The sequence below is a fragment of the Pan paniscus genome, chromosome 21 (assembly GCF_029289425.2).
Source record: "Pan paniscus chromosome 21, NHGRI_mPanPan1-v2.0_pri, whole genome shotgun sequence".
NCBI classification, from domain to species: domain Eukaryota; kingdom Metazoa; phylum Chordata; class Mammalia; order Primates; family Hominidae; genus Pan; species Pan paniscus.
In genome coordinates, this window is record NC_073270.2 from 14,715,495 (window position 1) to 14,732,377 (window position 16,883).

Sequence of the window (16,883 nt, forward strand, 5' to 3'; positions counted from 1 at the left end):
ACAGGCTGAGTTTAGTGATTCCCTTCCAACAAATAGATGGTGTGTCACTTCTGAGACTAGGTAATAAAAGGCATTGCATCCTCCTTACTCTCTCTTGGATCATTCACTCTAGGGAAAGCCAGCAGCCATATTGTAAGGCCACTCAACTCCATGGAGAAGACCTAGAAGTGAGGAGCAGAGGCCTCCATCCAAAAGCCATGTGAGGGAGCCATCTTGGAAGCAATTCTCCAGGCCCAAACTTCAGATGACTGTGGTCCCAGCCAATGCATTGACCACAACCTCATGAGAGACCCTGAGCTAGAACCACCTAGCTAAGCCACTCTCAAATATCTTATCTACAGAAACTGAGATGATAAATGTTTGTGGTTTAAGCAACTGTGTTTTAGAGTAATTTGTTACACAGCAATAGATAACTGATACACGATACACTGTCTTCAGGAGGTGTATTAGGGTGGGCAAGGTATTCTGAGTTGTTATTTTCAGTATAAAACATAGCCCCCTTATTTACAATTAGGTAAAGTTAACATAAACTGTATTACTTTTGTTCTCAGAGAACACCAGACCTGAAATGCTCTTGCCTGGAGGTTTGATTCCATGATATCTTGAAATGGAACTAACTTCCCACATTAAGTTTAGTAGGCCTCAAATTTTCTTTCCTGGGAATATTAGGATAAATTTTTTGGAAGCCTCGATGGGCTAATTTCCAAATGAAATCAGAGAATTTGGGAAGACCATGAGAATTCAGTGAGCTACACAACTGCACACAGATTCTTCAGCCAGTTCCCTTCTGCCGTAGCTGTTGAGTTGCGACAGCTCATTAGGATGGACTGTTGACACTGCATACTTGTTACCAGGCTCACAAATGAGTACAAGGATGTGGAAATAACAAGGACTCTTTAAAGCCAGACTTGATCGTACATTGTTAGTCACTGCTAAAACCAGGCAAAAGTAAATTGCCTGCACTTTGAAAGTGGCCATTGTAACCCAGCCAGTGTCTAGACTCTTCATTCAGGAATCACACGTGTGGCCAGGATGCCCGTTGCTAGTTCTGTCAGAACAGGTCTGGTGGTAGAATATCAGGAACACTTACCAGGTGTACTGTTTTTGTGCTCAGAGTGTTTGTGCTCAGATTGTGAGTGGGAGATTGGGAAGAGAATTCCAAAGAAAGACTTGCCAGTCTGCCATAAAAAACTATGGAAGTCAAAGAAAGGTCGGGGACTGGGGTCAGGTGGTCTGGGTTTAGTGCTGGTCCTGTTTGTTCCTAATGCTGGGGCAGACTCCATCTCTCTGACCTCAATATCTTCATCTGTAAAATTACAGGTTTGCTAATTGGTGAGTCTCAAAGGAGGCTACCAGCCTGCCTTTCACGTTCCTGAAGGGCTTTTTCAAACAACACTTCCACCTTTCTCTCCTTGGTTGAGAGTCACAGCCAGAGGGAGCTCATGTTAGAGGTGGGAAATGGTTGCGAGCCATTGGACAGGATGATCTCAGAGGAGCTTTTCAGCCTGACCCCAGAACCTGGGTCCCAAGGCAAAGTGAACAGGAAGCCCTCCCATCTTTACAGTTTCTCAGACTCTGTTGACCTTGGGGACTTCTTTTCCCTTCAAAGTAGACTTTGACTTCCCCTGAGGATAAGATTTAAGAAGGAAGCACAGCATGATTTACTTTGGGTCCCTTAATCTTTAAAAAGTGAGTCAGCATGCTGGGGTTTTTTGGGTTTTTTTGTTTTTGTTTTTACTCCTGGGCTTAAGCTCCCAAGGAGCTGGGCTTACAGGCATGTGCCACGATGCCCAGCTCAATAATGCATTTTGTTGTTGTTTGAGACAGAGTCTTGTTCTCTCGCCCAGGCTGGAGTGCGGTGGTGCCACTTCGGCTCACTGCAACCGCCGCCTCCCGGGTTCAAGTGATTCTCCTGCCTCATCCTCCGAAGTAGCTGGGATTATAGGCCTGCATCACCATGCCTGGCTAATTTTTGTATTTTTAGTAGAGACAGGGTTTCACCACATTGGCCAGGCTGGTTTCAAATTCCTGACCTCAGGTGATCTGCCTGCCTTGGCCTCCCAAAGTGCTGGGATTACAGGCGTGAGCCACTGTGCCTCGCCAAAGAATGCATTTTCATTTTTAAGTTTCTGGGTCACAAAGGAGGGCCCCAGACCCTTATATGTCCAGCATGGATAGCCTTCTATATTTTCCATGGAAGATGACATTTTCTCATAGGCACCAAGCATTCAGCATTTGGGAAGTGTCCCTTAGTTTTGCACAAAGTTCCCAGTTACTTGTCTAGGTGACAAGTCCTGGCTGCAGAACAGGAAATGCTCAGGCTTCAGGTGGCAGCACTCTGGAGGACCAAGTGAAGAAATAGATACGAAAGTACTGGTTGTCCATGTAATTTCCTGAGGAGCCAGCTGAACACTCATGGTTCTCCACAAAGGAGGCTTCTTTTAACCTGTACACAGTTGTTACGGATTGGTAAAGCCCTCTTGAAGGCGCCCTTACTGTGCTCTCACCAGGCAGTGTGCTAAGCCTTCGATATCCATTCTCAATTCACATTTCATCCTCAGTTCCCTATGAGATATTAGTACTATTGTCCCCATTTGTTAGATGAGGAAACAGGCTTAGGTTGTGACTTCTCCAAGGTCACATAAGTGACAGAGACAATTTTGACTTCAGTCTTGTATGTGAAGGAAACAGTACAATTAATTATTGTAGTATGCTGCCTTCTTTGGAAGTCAAAACCTTCTGTGAGCTCCCAGCCTTTCTTCACATCCTCCCTTCCACCATACCCTTGAACACTCCAGCCAGCATATTAGAACCAGTCAGGCGATTGCACCCACTGTCTCCAACACTTGCTCAGCCCTGTCCTTGAATCCTTGTCCCTGCAGAACTGCCTGCACTCCAAACTCTTCTGGGTCCCTTCTACTGGGAGATGTCACCCTTCATATCCAGCTCTTTTTTGTCCCAGGCCATCTTGAACTTTTGTTAGTTCCATCTCCTTTAGCACTTTGTACATCATTTCCTGTTCATGAATTCTGCCTCTTCAGCTAACTGTTTAGCTTCCTTGAGCATTGGCACTGCAATAACCAGGGTTCCAACAGCCCCAGGGAAAGCCCAGATAGAGTCACTATGACCCCTGTGAGCACGGCACAGCAGGAGACCGGAAGAACAGGCAGTTAGCATCAGGCACGTTCAGCTGCAAATTCTAAGGATCAGCCACTCAATTGGGATTCAAAGCTAGACTCCTATCTCAGAGGAATCTGGGTCCCAAGGAAAAAGAGACATGCATGTGAATGATGGGGCAGAAATACAATTGCTGGGACTGAGAGACAGGGAAGGGCCTGGCTTTAGAGAGTAAGCCTAGAACCATGATGTGCGGTCAAAGCGGGGCCTGCAGCGCAGCTGACGGCATTATGTTATGGGGCAGTAGATTCCCATCCAGACAAGATGTTCAGCTATTATTAGATATAGGGTGGCCCAGTGGAGTAGTGGCTAAGATTAGCATGAGTTCTGAAGTCACACCCTCCCATTGGATCCCCTTTCTACCACTAACTAGCGTACCTGTGTTTAGTTACTCAACTGCTGTGAAATGAGAGCCATTCTTCAAAGCATCAATATAACACTTAGCAGGTAAAGCATCACACTTCTTAGGCTTAGGAAGCCAAGCTCATTAGATGCCTTAAGTGTCTGGTACAATAACTCTTACATTTATAGGTGTTGCAAAAGAAGGTAGAGGTGGAGCACAGGAGATGGAGAGGAGAATTTCCAGAGGTAAATGTGGTTAGCAAAGCTGAGGTAAGCATGTGGATATCTTTCCTGTAAGGTTTCGCAGAACCTTTGATGTAATTCTGAATCTCCCAAAGCAGGCTAAATTTTAGGACATCTTCCAGACTTAATTTAGGTCCAGTAACCCTTTTATCAAGGAGGATCATGTAAGACCTTGAACTCGTTTGGGGAAACATTAGCCTAGCACAATGCTAGGCATTGTACAGGCTTGTTAAATAATTTGAATAATCCTCGAAAAATCTACATTCAGTTATCAGAATCTGTTCACCTGCAAAATTGTTTATGAACTTTCTCAAGGCAGTCAATGCAATGGTTAAGTACTGGCTATGTGGTCTTGGACAAGTTACTTGACCTCAGCTTCCTCTTCTGTAAAAGAGGGATGATGGGCCTGGCGCAGTGGCTCACGCTTGTAATCCCAGGACTTTGGAAGGCTGAGATGGTGGCGCACACCTGTAATTGCAGCTACTCAGGAGGCTGAGGCAGGAGAATCGCTTGAACCCAGGAGGCGGAGGTTGCAGTGAGCCCAAAAATCACACCACTGCACTCTAGCCTGGGCAACAGAGTGAAACTCTGTCTCAAAAAAAAAGGAGGGATACAGTATTCTCCCAGGAAGGCAGTTGTGAAGATCAAATGAGCTAATAATACATTCAGTCAGAACAGTGCCTGGCACATAATAAGCATGATATGTTAGCTATTATTATTCTAGACAGAATGAATTTCAGGGAAGCTCTTAAGAATACACTATTGACTGCTGTTGTAGTGCTAGTTTACCATTTGTTCTGCATTCAGTTCCCTCTTGCTTACTTGGAAGACTGATTAATAGACAGGTACTGCTTAAAGTCACTGTCCCTTTTTAAAAAAGAATAAATCACTTGACTCAGACAGCTATTTTGCTTCTATGGCAAAGTCTAAATAGAATTCAAATATAAGAAATTCATTTAATGCTTTATTAGGTGAAGATTGAACATATTTTCTTTTAGAGGCACTTCATCTTTACCTAGAATTATTTTCTGATTAATGAAAATACAAGTTAGGATAATTCATTTCATACCAGTACACACCTCAAAAAACAGGAAGTAAATGTTTCCATATTGATACAGGTACAAATGCTGGATGAAATTAATTAGGTGGCCAAAAAACAGCTAAGAATTCAAATCTCACAGCCTAAAAAATAATTCTATTCTTGCCACACATGAAAAGATTTTTTAAATTTTTTGTTATAGACAACTATAACAACACCTCTTAACACCTGAGAGGCTAGAGTGAATTATAAAACTTTTGAGCTATAGGACATTAGAGCAATCTTGTTTTGCAAATAAGGAAATTGAGTTACGCAGAGAGGGAATGACTTGCTTGAGGTCATAGCTAGGGGTGGAGAGAGAGGACATAGGTGTTCCAGTATCTTGCCCAGAAATCTATGGCAGGCTTGACAGTTACACAACCCCAGCTCAGCCACAGGCCCAGACAGTGCACCTGCCCTCCTCAGGAGGTTTAGAGAAAGGTATGAAGGTTCTCATGGTCCCTTGGGGAGCTCTCCATTCCAAAGACCTCCAGTGAGGAGTCCTTCACAAAGTCCAGAGTCACCCCACATTGAATTCGTTTAGAGCAAATTTCTGTGTTGCAGGTTACGACAGACCTCAATGGGCTGTATGTTGAGAATAAAAACAAAAAATACTGTTCCCTGGGTCTCACTCCCAGAGATTCTGATTAAATTTGGCACTGGGAGTTTTAAGAGCTACAGCCCCTGCTCCAGAGCAAGAGTTTTCTGAGCAGAGAAAACTTCTATGTGAATCACAGACCCCTTTTTACCTCCCCACCACTTCTGTTGCAGTCAGGTATTTTGAAGAACTGCTGCTGCTGCTGTTGTGTTGGTTCTGGAAACACGTGTGTCATTGCACACTTCATGATGGATTTACATTAGGGAAGTTGTGTCAGACTGGCCTGGGAGTGAAGCAGGGTGGGTGTGGACAAGTTCTTCATTCAGTACTTATTGAGCACCTACTATATACGAAGCTCTGGACACCGAGAGATGAGAGGAACCTGATCACTGACCTCACAGAGCTCACAGCCCAGCCAACTAGAGACCATGGGGAAGCTGACATTGTGCGTTTTCTTGGGACCAAAAATACTTTGATTGAGGCACCGATGTGGAAGGCACGGTGCAATGCTGATACTTGGGTAAATAGGACAGGGTCCCTGCCTTTGTTACACTGGTATAAGGTGACATGGGCAGTCAACCATAGTTCAAAGTAGAATATAAGAAGTGCCAGGAAAGATGTCTGACCATGAGCCTTACGAGTTCCAAGGAAAGTGAGTGCTGTCTGTGTGGTGGAACAGGTGGTATCAGGAAAGCCTTCATCCATGTTTTCATTCATTCCACCCAAACCACACCATGCCGGGTGCTGGAGTGTAAGGAGGAAGAAACCCCAGCCATTAAGAGGCCTCCAGCCAAGTGGAGCAGAACAACAATAAACAATACAGTATTTCTTCAATTCTAAGTGCCTTCGACTGCAAATTGTATCCTGATTTTGGAGATGTTAAAATTTGGAAAAAAGTGTATTTTAGAATTAATGAAATAAAGGAGTAATAGATAACTCAGATGCTTACTATCGACCAGGCACTGTCCTAAGTGCTTATATGTATCACTTTTTACTTATTTAATAAAAGGCAATTACATGCAGTGACAAGTGGCTTTTGGGAAACACAGTGAATAAATGAGGAAGTGAATGAATAAATATTAGAAGAATAAACCCTTAATAAACCCTTTGTCTTCCATCCTTAGACCATCTGGAGAAGGCAGTTCCTGGTCTAAGAATTTAGATCCTTACAAATGGTAATTTCCAAACTTTAGTGTTGTCAAGGAAACCACTAAGAGATAGATATAGATAGCTCAGTAATGATCCCATTCCTTATTTCTAACAAGTCCAAAGAAGCAGTGGTGTGTATCTGTGTGTGTGTGTGTGTGTGTGTGTGTGTGTTGTGAGGGAGAAGGGAGATACAAAGAATTAAAAAACTGTTACTCACAGGCAAGGCGCAGTTGCTTACACCTGTAATCCCAGCACTTTGGGAGACCCAGGTGGGGAGATCACCTGAGGTCAGGAGTTTGAGACCAGCCTGGCCAACATGGTGAAACACTATCTCTACTAAAATACAAAAATTAGCTGGGTGTGGTGGCAGTCACCTGTAATCCCAGCTACTCAGGAGGCTGAGGTAGGAGAATTGCTTGAATCCAGGAGGCAGGAGAGGTGGAGGTTGCAGTGAGCAGAGATCATGCCACTGCACTCCAGCCTGGGTGACAGAGCGAGACTCTGTCTCCTAAATTAAAACAAAAACAGTCCGGATGCGGTGGCTCACGCCTGTAATCCCAACACTTTGGGAGGCCAAGGCGGGCAGATGATGAGATCAGGAGATCAAGACCATCCTGGCCAACATAGTGAAACCCAATGTCTACTAAAAATACAAAAATTAGCTGGATGTGTTGGTGTTCACCTGTAGTCCCAGCTACTTGGGAGGTTGAGGCAGGAGAATCGCTTGAACCTGAGAGGCAGAGGTTGCAGTGAGCTGAGATCATGCCACTACACTCCAGCCTGGAGACAAAGTAAGACTCCATCTCCAAAAAAAAAAAAAGAAAAAGAAAAAGTAAAAAAGAAAACAACTATTACTCTTTTTAATTATTACACAGAGGGCGAATTTCATTTTAAAGGAGGTTGCCATTGCAAATTGTGAGTTCCTGAGGAAAACAGGATCCATTAATTGCACTTAATGTTTGGTGATAGGGTCTGCAAATAATTGGAATTCTTGTCATGGGACCCAAAAATCCTACTTTAAAAACAGCTCTCTGGATGATTCTTGTGTACACTAGATTTTAAGAATCATTAATTTTGTCTCAGTCTCTGAAATAAGGAGGCATATTTGCCATACACACTAATGAGACCTAAATAGGGACTGGGATTTGAGGATGCAAAACCTACTCAAACTGCTTTGTCTTTCTCCCATCCCTCCCTCACTGTGCTTCCCAGCCAAGTGAATCACCAGCACCCAAGTTCTTATCCCAGGGTCGGCTTCTGGGAGAGCTAGAACTAGTACAGGGAGTTTGACCTTATCCTGAAGGCAATGTACAATCACTGAAGAGTATTTGGCTTTTTGTTTTAGAGATAGGGCCTTTCTCTGTGGCCCAGGCTGGAGTGCAGGAACACACTCATAGCTCATTGCAGCCTGGAACTCCTCAGCTCAAAAGGGATTCCCCTGCCTCAGCCTCCTGAGTGGCCGAGAGAGACTACAGGTACAAGCCACCATACCTGGTTAATACTGAAGAGTTTTAATTGAGGGAGTGGCAGGCAATTTCTTTTTTAAAAAGATCTTTCTGGGTTGGGCACAGTGGCTCACGCCTGTAATCTCAACAATTTGGGAGGCCGAGGTGGGCAGATCAACCGAGGTCAGGAGTTCGAGACAGCCTGGCCAACATGGCAAAACCCTGTATCTACTAAAAATACAAAAATTAGCCAGGATGGGTGACAGGTGCCTGTAATCCCAAGTACTTGAGAGGCTGAGGCAGGAGAATTACTTGAACCCAGGAGGCAGAGGTTGCAGTGAGCCGAGATTGCATCACCATCCTCCAGCTTAGGTGACAGGGTGAGACTCCATCTCAAAATAAATAAATAAATAAAAAAGATCTGTCTGGATACAGTGTGGAGAATGGAATCAAGGAGACAGAACATTTAGAGTAACAAGAGCCCAGGGGTAGAGGTGGAGGCAGACTGCACAGGGGTGAGGACCATGGATGAGGATTGAAAGGGAGGGTAATCAATAGGCCTTCATGATTGATTGATTGCTTGGAGGTAGGGGAAGGATGGGGAGTGCTGGATGAAACTGCCCTGGGAGAATGTACAGACTGAGGAGAAAATAGCGCACAAGGAGGGGTCTTCCTTCCCATTTGAGCTGGCTCTTGAAAGATGGCGAAGACTTTTTAGAAAACATTTTTTCTTAGCCAGGCGCGGCAGCGTGCTCCTATAATCCCAGCTAATTGGGAGGCTGAGGTGGGAGGATTACTTGAGCTCAGGAGTTTGAGGCTGCAGTGAGATATGATCACACCACTGCACTCCAGCCTGGGTGACAGCAAGACTCTGCCTCTTTAAAAAACAAACAACAACAACAACAACAAAACATGTAGGTAGAAAACATTTTTTTCTAATTATCCCCACCATCATTACAAAAGTTATTCATGTTCATTGTGAAAATTTTGGGAAATTTTTAAACCCTGTAATACCATCAATGCCTATTAAAATATCAGTGTATATCTCTCCAGATTTTACTAACAGCTAGCTACCTAGATAATAAAAATCAAATCATCCTGTATACTGTATGGCGTCCTGCCTTCTTCAATAATACTATGCTGTGGGCATTTTTCTGTCATTCTTTTTTAAAAAGTGTGATTTTTAATGGCTACATATTTCATCGTGTGAATGTACCACACATTGTTTGATCATTTCTATTTTTAGGACTATGTCTTTTCCAACCTTTTTCCCATTATAGACAGCTACATGATGAGTAGAATAAATTACTGGGACTAGAATTGCTGAACTAAAGTATGTGAACATATTTAGGGCTCTTGATATTTATTATCCCAGAATAATTATGCCTCTGTACATCTCATACTAACTGGGTAGGTCAGCTCCAGGAGGGCAGGGGTTTGGGTCTGTATTGGTCACTGCTATATCCCCAGGACCTGGAAAGTTCCTGGACCCTAACAGATTTTCAATAACTACTGAATGTTCAAAAATTATGAATGAACAAAGAGCAAGTGAATGAATGTCTCACCATACCCTCACTATACTGGTTATAATTATTTATTAGATCTTTAGCATTATTGTTTTCATTGCTTGGATTATTAAGTATCAGCTCACATGCTTTCCTGTGGAAGGATAGTGGCTAACTTTGGCATTTGATGAGAACCAAGTTCAAATACACTTATTAGCTGTGTGATTTTGAGTCTTGCTTCACTACTCCTTTTCAAATGGACATGATAGTAGTATCTCCCTTACAGAATCACTGTGGTGAAGAATGATATATGCATAGACTACTCACAGTGTCTGTAAATAGTGGCACAAATAAATGTTGCATATGTGTTAAATGATTTATATTTTCACATCCCCTGCCCATTTTTTTTTCTAGTTCATAGTTTAAGTGTTACAGTCCTTAACTCACTGACACATTTATTATGACATTTCCCCTCATTTCTGTCATTTTGTATATGGTGGCTTTCTTAATGTTCCAAAATTTTATTTTATTTCTACCCTAATCTGTGCAGCTTTTCCTTTGTGATGACTTTCATTGCTTTGGTGCTTAAAAATTATTTCCCCACACTGGGATCTTAAACATTTTTTTTTTAGGTTGCTTTAAATTTTTTCTAGCCTTTTTTAAACGGTCCTGCACAAAATGGTTTAATCTATTGTTTGTTTTTGTCTATGGTGGGGCATATATTAATTAGACTAGCCTAGATTAGGCAGCAGTTACAAATAAACTCTGAAATGGCTTCACACAACAGAAGTTTATTTCTCATTCAGGCCTAGTCTATGTAAGTTGGGGAGGGGATCACCATGTAGTGACTGGGAGATCCACACGCCCTCCATCTGGAGCTAGCGCTTTCTCATCCTGTGGTTTCTAAGTTCTTAGCAGGAAAAAAGAAGGGTGGAGGAAGCAAACACCAGCTTTCAACTGCTTTGCCTTTCTAGAAGTGACAAATACCACTTGTACTCACAGTTCATTGGACAGAACTGGTTACCTGGGCCCAACATAGTCACCAGGAGGCTGGGAAATTTAGGGGAGCATGTGGAATGTTGATTAATGAGCACCCACTGTCTCTATGAGAGGGGGTGAGGGAATAATCCATTTTTTTTCTGAAATTATCCCAGGATCCCTTTTCTTTTAAGTTAGAGATTGTTAAAAGTTACGGTGAAGTTTAAGGAATAAAATAACATTCATATCCCCCAAACCCTAACTTAATAACTGTTAAGATTTTGTCATATTTGTCACCATTTATTTTTTATTACAGCTTTGAGATGCCATTTGTATACCCTAAAATTTGCCCTTTTATAGTGAACAATTCAGTGGTTTTTAGTATATTCACAGAGTTGTCCAACCATTACCAATATTTGATATTAAGACATTTTTCGTCACCTCCACAAGAAACATCATGCCCATTAGCAGTCATTTTCCACTCCCCACCAACCCCTGGGCCCTGACTACAACTCATCTAAATACCTTCTGTCTCTGGGAACTTACCTATTCTGGATATTTCATATAAATGGAATCATACAATATGTGGCCTGGCTTCTTTCACCTAGCATAATATTTTTAAGGTTCATCCATGATGTTACATGTATCAATACTTCATTACTTTTTATTGCTGAATAATATTCCATTGTATGGATATACCACATTTTGTATATCCATCTGTTGATGGATATTTAGGTCGTTTCCACTTTTTGACTGTTGTGGATAATGCTGCTATGAATGTTTGTGTACAAGTTTTTACGTAAACATGTTTTCAGTTCTTTTACGTGTATACTAAGCAGCAGAATTGCTGGCTCATCTAGTAACTCTACGCTTAATTTTCTGAGAAACTGCCAGACTGCTTTCTACATAATGCATTCTGCTGTTGTTCTATAGGTAACTATTAGGTCTAGTTGGTTTGTAGTGTTGTTCAAGTCCTCTAGTTCTTTATGATCTTCTGCCTAGTTATTCTATCCATTATTAAAAATGGGATATTAAACAAATGTTGTTGAATTTTCTATTTCTTCCTTTAATTCTGTCTGTTTTTGCTTCATGGATTTTGGAGTTCTGTTGTTATATGCATATATATTTATAATTGTTACATCTTCTAATAAATTTCCCCTCTTTCATTATAAAATGTCCTTTTTCTCTCTAATACCTTTTTTTTGTCTTCAAATTTATTTTGTCTAATACTAGCATAGTCACTTTTGTCCTTTTGGTTACTGTTTGCATGGTACACCTTCTTTCAACTTTTACTTTAAACCTATTCATGTCTTTGAATCTAGAGCATGTTTCTCGTAGACAGCATATGGTTAGATTATGCTTCCTAGAAAATTAATTCTGCCAATCCCATCAGAGATAATCATTGTGATGAAACATCCATTTTCACTGTGATGAAACATCCATTTTCATTCTGCATTTGCAGAATTTTCTAACATATGACCTATATAGATACATCTTTTTTTTTTTACAGACTGTGACCAACTTTTATAAACTGTTTTGAAATATGTTTTTTTCCACATCACAATAAAACATGGTATTTCCAAGTCAGTAAATATTATTAAATGGCATCATTTTAAATTGCTCTATGTTGTCTTGACTAGATGTATGACACTTTATTTATCTAGTGTATTATTTAGGTGACTTCCAATTTTTTGTCATTATAAATAACACCAGGGAAACAGCATCCTCATTGCTAATTTTATGCATGTATTTGGTTATTATTTACTGTAAACGTCAAGAGGTGGAATTGATATAAACTCCCAAACCACCCACTCTAGCCTCAGCATGCCAGAGTGCCAGTTTTCCCACACTTCAGTCTTTTTTTTTTTTTTATCAGATCACTTAAAAATAACACAGATGTAAAATGTAATCTGGACTTAGGGGGAATATTTGCCTCGATGGTTAGTCCCTGGTAGCTCAATAACGTAGTCTCCTGCTTTCTTAGTCAACTTGGTGAAGTTTTAATTTAATGGCATCCTATTATGGACTAAAACCATGAACAGGCCAGTACAGGGAGAAACTAAGAACCAGAAGATTGTCACTGCTTTTTTGAGGAACTTCAGAAGACCTTATGTTAATAACTGTCCCAGGAAACACCAGCCTTGGGCTAATTATTATGGGCCTATGTGCACAAAGCTTTTGCTTCTTTCATTTTTCTAGGACTCTAGTTCCCTAATGAGTGCTGAAGTTCTCAGCACTCTGTTTCCTTGGTGTGTCCTGATATAGAACATATTGGGAAGATGGCTTGGCCACAAGCTGCTCTTAAACTACAAAATTTGTGCCTGGAGCAGCTGAATTTGTTTAATCGGGTCAAAAAAGGGCTTCCCCATTCTAGATTGTAAAAGCAAACAAAGTCCACGTTTCTTGTAATAGTTTTATAGGTTCATTTATTTATTACATTTAAATCTTTGCTTGTGTGAAATCTCTTTCAATGAAACTTGTGAGATAGGGATTTGAATTTATTTTTTCCAGTGGGCTACCCTATACTACAATACAATTCTGGATAACCTACCATTGCCCCTTTTTATTTTTTAGAGTCAGGATCTCACTCCATCACCCAGGCTGGAGTGCAGTGGTGCGATCATAGTGCACTACACCCTCAAGCTCCTGGGCTCAAGTAATTCTCCTACCTCAGCCTCCCAAGTATTAATAGGTAGGACTGCAGGCATGTGCCATCATGCCTAGCTAATTTTTTAAATTTTTGTAGAGACAGGTTTCAAACTCCTGACCTCAAGCAATTTTCCCACCTTTGCCTCAAAGTGTTGGGATGACAGGTGCGAACTACTACACCCTCCCTTCTCCATTGATTTGAAATGCCACTTTATGTATTTGGGTCATTTCCGGATGCTCTATGCTGTCTTATTCAAATGGATTAATTATCATAGCCTTATATTTTATTGGCTTGTTTAGCTATTTCTTTCTCATTACTCTCCTTTTCCAGAATTGTCCTTGCCATTCATTTATGTTTATTTTTCCTTACAAACTTTGGAAGCAACTGACCTAGTTTAAAAAGCACTTTGTTGGTATTTTTATTAAGAATGTATTATTATTATTATTATTTTTGAGATGGAGTTTCGCTTTTGTTGCCTAAGCTTGAGTGCAATGGTGCGATCTCGGCTCACTGCAACCTCCGCCTCCTGGGTTCAAGCGATTCTCCTGTCTCAGCCTCCTGAGTAGCTTGGATTACAGGTGCACACCACCATGCCCAGCTAATTTTTTGTATTTTTAGTAAAAATGGGATTTCACCATATTAGCCAGGCTGGTATCGAACTCCTGACCTCAGGTGATCTGCCCACCTCGGCCTCCCAAAGTGATGGGATTACAGGTGTGAGCCACCACGCCTGGCCAAGAATGTATTATATTTAAAGATTCATTTTGGAAAAATTAATCTCTATATTTTGGCACTGTCCTGTTCGAACACAATAGTATGTTTCCATTTATTCAAATTTTATAGATGATTGTTTACATTATTACATCATTTCATGTGATATTATGTAATAAGAAGTATATATTTGGTTTTCATCCCTGGTTCCTGGCACAGAGCTTCTAAAATTCTCATACTTTCCTAAGTGATTGGGGTGCTGGGTGTCTTTCACTCTAATATTTGGTCATTGACCCCAGTTCTGGTTCCTGACAAAGAGCTCCTAAATCTCTTGGAATTTCCTGGGTGATGGGAGCATCTTTTGTTCTAATCAGGTGACTCTTGATGGGCTCCTGGCTAGCTTCAGGATAGGGGCTGGATGCCAGAAAGACCAAGGCCTGATCAGGAGCTTGGAACCTTGAAACTTTTCACCCCACTGTACATCTTTCAGGAAGGGGAGAGGGGCTGGAGATTGAGTTAATAATTGATCATACCTATGTGATGAAGTCTCCATAAAAATCCACCAAAGGCGGCGTCAGAGATCTTCTGGGCTGGTGAACACATCCATGTGCTGGGGGGATAGCACACCCCAAGTCCACAGAGGGAGAAACTCCTTCACTCCTCCAGGCCCTTCCAGAACTCACCCTATGTCCTCTTCACCTGGCTCATCATTTCTGTCCTTTCAGTATTCTTTAATAAACCAGTAAATGTAAGCAAATGTTTCCCTGAGTTTTGTGAACCATTATAGCAAATTATCAAACCTGAGGAGGGGCTTGTGGCAACCCCCAATGTGTAGCCAGGGCAGACAGAAGTGTGGGCAACCTGGAAATCTGCTACTTGTGATTGGCATCTGAACAGGCAGTCAGTCTTGTGGGACTGAGCCCTCTGATTTGTGGGATCTAAAGCTAATTCTAAGTAGTGTTAGAATTGAATTGAAATGTGGGACACTCAGTAGGTGTCCAGAGAGTTAGAGAATTAGTTGCTGAAAAACCTCCTACATATTTGATGTCAGAAGTGTTCTGTGAGAATCGAGGAAAACAAAGTCTGTTTTCTTTATTTCATTTCATATTTCTTTTTTTATAATCCCAGTCCTTTCTTTGGCATTAATTAGAATAACTTCTCACTTTAACCTTAGGAGAAAGGTAGGAATCCTCATCTATTTGTTCATTAATTTATTCATTCATTCATTCATTATTCATTTATTGTGCAGGAACAATGCAAGGTGCTGAAAACACAAAAGTGAGCAAATTTTACAGTGGCCCCTGCTTTCATACCCAGTGTACAATGTACTGGGTATGTAAACAAACATTGATTTTATTCCCAACCTGGTAGTTATCTCTGTGTCTTCTGGAATGTTTAACATGATCTTTCCTTAGACTTTTTCTTCTTGCTATAGGTTCCCTAAAAAGCATACTCTGAGATAAGGATTTGAGTGCAGTAGTTTATTTGGCAAGGAGTGGGAAGATGAGGGAGTGGAAAAGTGGGAAGGAAGAAAACCAATAAGAATGCGTTCATGAGCAGATTTCTGCAGTGAACAACTGGGGCTCAATCCTGCTGGACACCTTCTGAGAAACTTTACAGAATGTACTCTGCACATCAGCCCACCAAGGGTCAAGGAAACTGTTCCTGCCTGTCACTGGTGGAGGGGTGCTGGGAGCATTAACTCCCGGGCACTTCTGGTCTACCTTTCCTGTGGCCAATAGTGCTCCTGCAGCCAGAGAACCTCCCCAGGGGCAGATGTCTGAGGTAGAAATCCAAAGCTGGCAAGGGGCCTACCCATGGAAGATGCCAGTGGTCTCAGAACTGGGCTGAGGGAACATGGGTAGGGCACTGGGGTATCTACTCCAGAGGAAAGGGAGTTATCTTTGGAAGGCATATTTACATACAGTGGGAAGGGGCAGTAATGGGAGAGGAAATCAGACTGTGGAAAGTTAGTGTAGCTCAGAAAACAATCACAATCAATTGGTCAATAGTATTTATTGATCACAATCAACATTCCATTCTGAGTTGTTAATAAATCACATAGCAAAATTGATGATGTCTTTCTGGGCTTTGTATGTTGGTCAGGTTTTCTCTAAGATCCTTTGAAACATGAATTTTTTAAAAAAGATTTTTCGGCCAGGCCCGGTGGCTCACGCCTGTAATCCCAGCACTTTGGGAGGCCGAGGCGGGTGGATCACAAGGTCAGAAGTTCGAGACCAACCAGGCTGATATGGTGAAACCCTGTCTCTGCTAAAAAGTACAAAAATTAGCCTGGTGTGGTGGCAGGCACCTGTAATCCCAGCTATTCGGGTGGATGAGGCAGGAGAATCGCTTGAACCCGGGAGGCGGAGGTTGCAGTGAGTCGAGATCTCACCACTGCACTCCAGCCTGGCGACAGAGTGAGACTCCATCTCAAAAAAAAAAAAAAAAAAGATTTTTTCAAAATAAGGTTGTAGATTTTTTTGGTCCACTTTGATATTTTTAATGGGAAAAGTGAAAAATGATAGATAACTACAGTGAAAGCTATGTTTGACAATAAGATAATAAGATAACATGGGAGGAGATAGCATAGAAGAAGGCGCACTGGCTTTGGGGTGGATCCTGAGTTTGAATCCTCAGTTTCTCCACTAACTAGCAGTGTGACCTGAGGCAAGTTGCTGATTTGGGCCAGGGTGTTCTTATCTGGAAAATGTAACAATGCTCTCTTCATCAGGTTGCTTTAGTTCTCATTTCCCCAGAAGCAGACGCTGAGAAGAAAGGCTGTCCACCCCCAGGAGTTTGAAAACTTTAAAGGACTGCCTCTGGAAATGTGTATCAGCCCAGGACTATCCCTCACTCAAGTTTCCTCTAGTAAAATTGCTATTTTTATTTTTATGATTTTTCTTGTTAATAACAAGCTATTGTTAGAATGGCATATTTATTGTTGCTATGGGTTGCTACTTTTTCTTATAAAAAGAATGTGTCTTAAAGGAGATAAGTAGTTTTT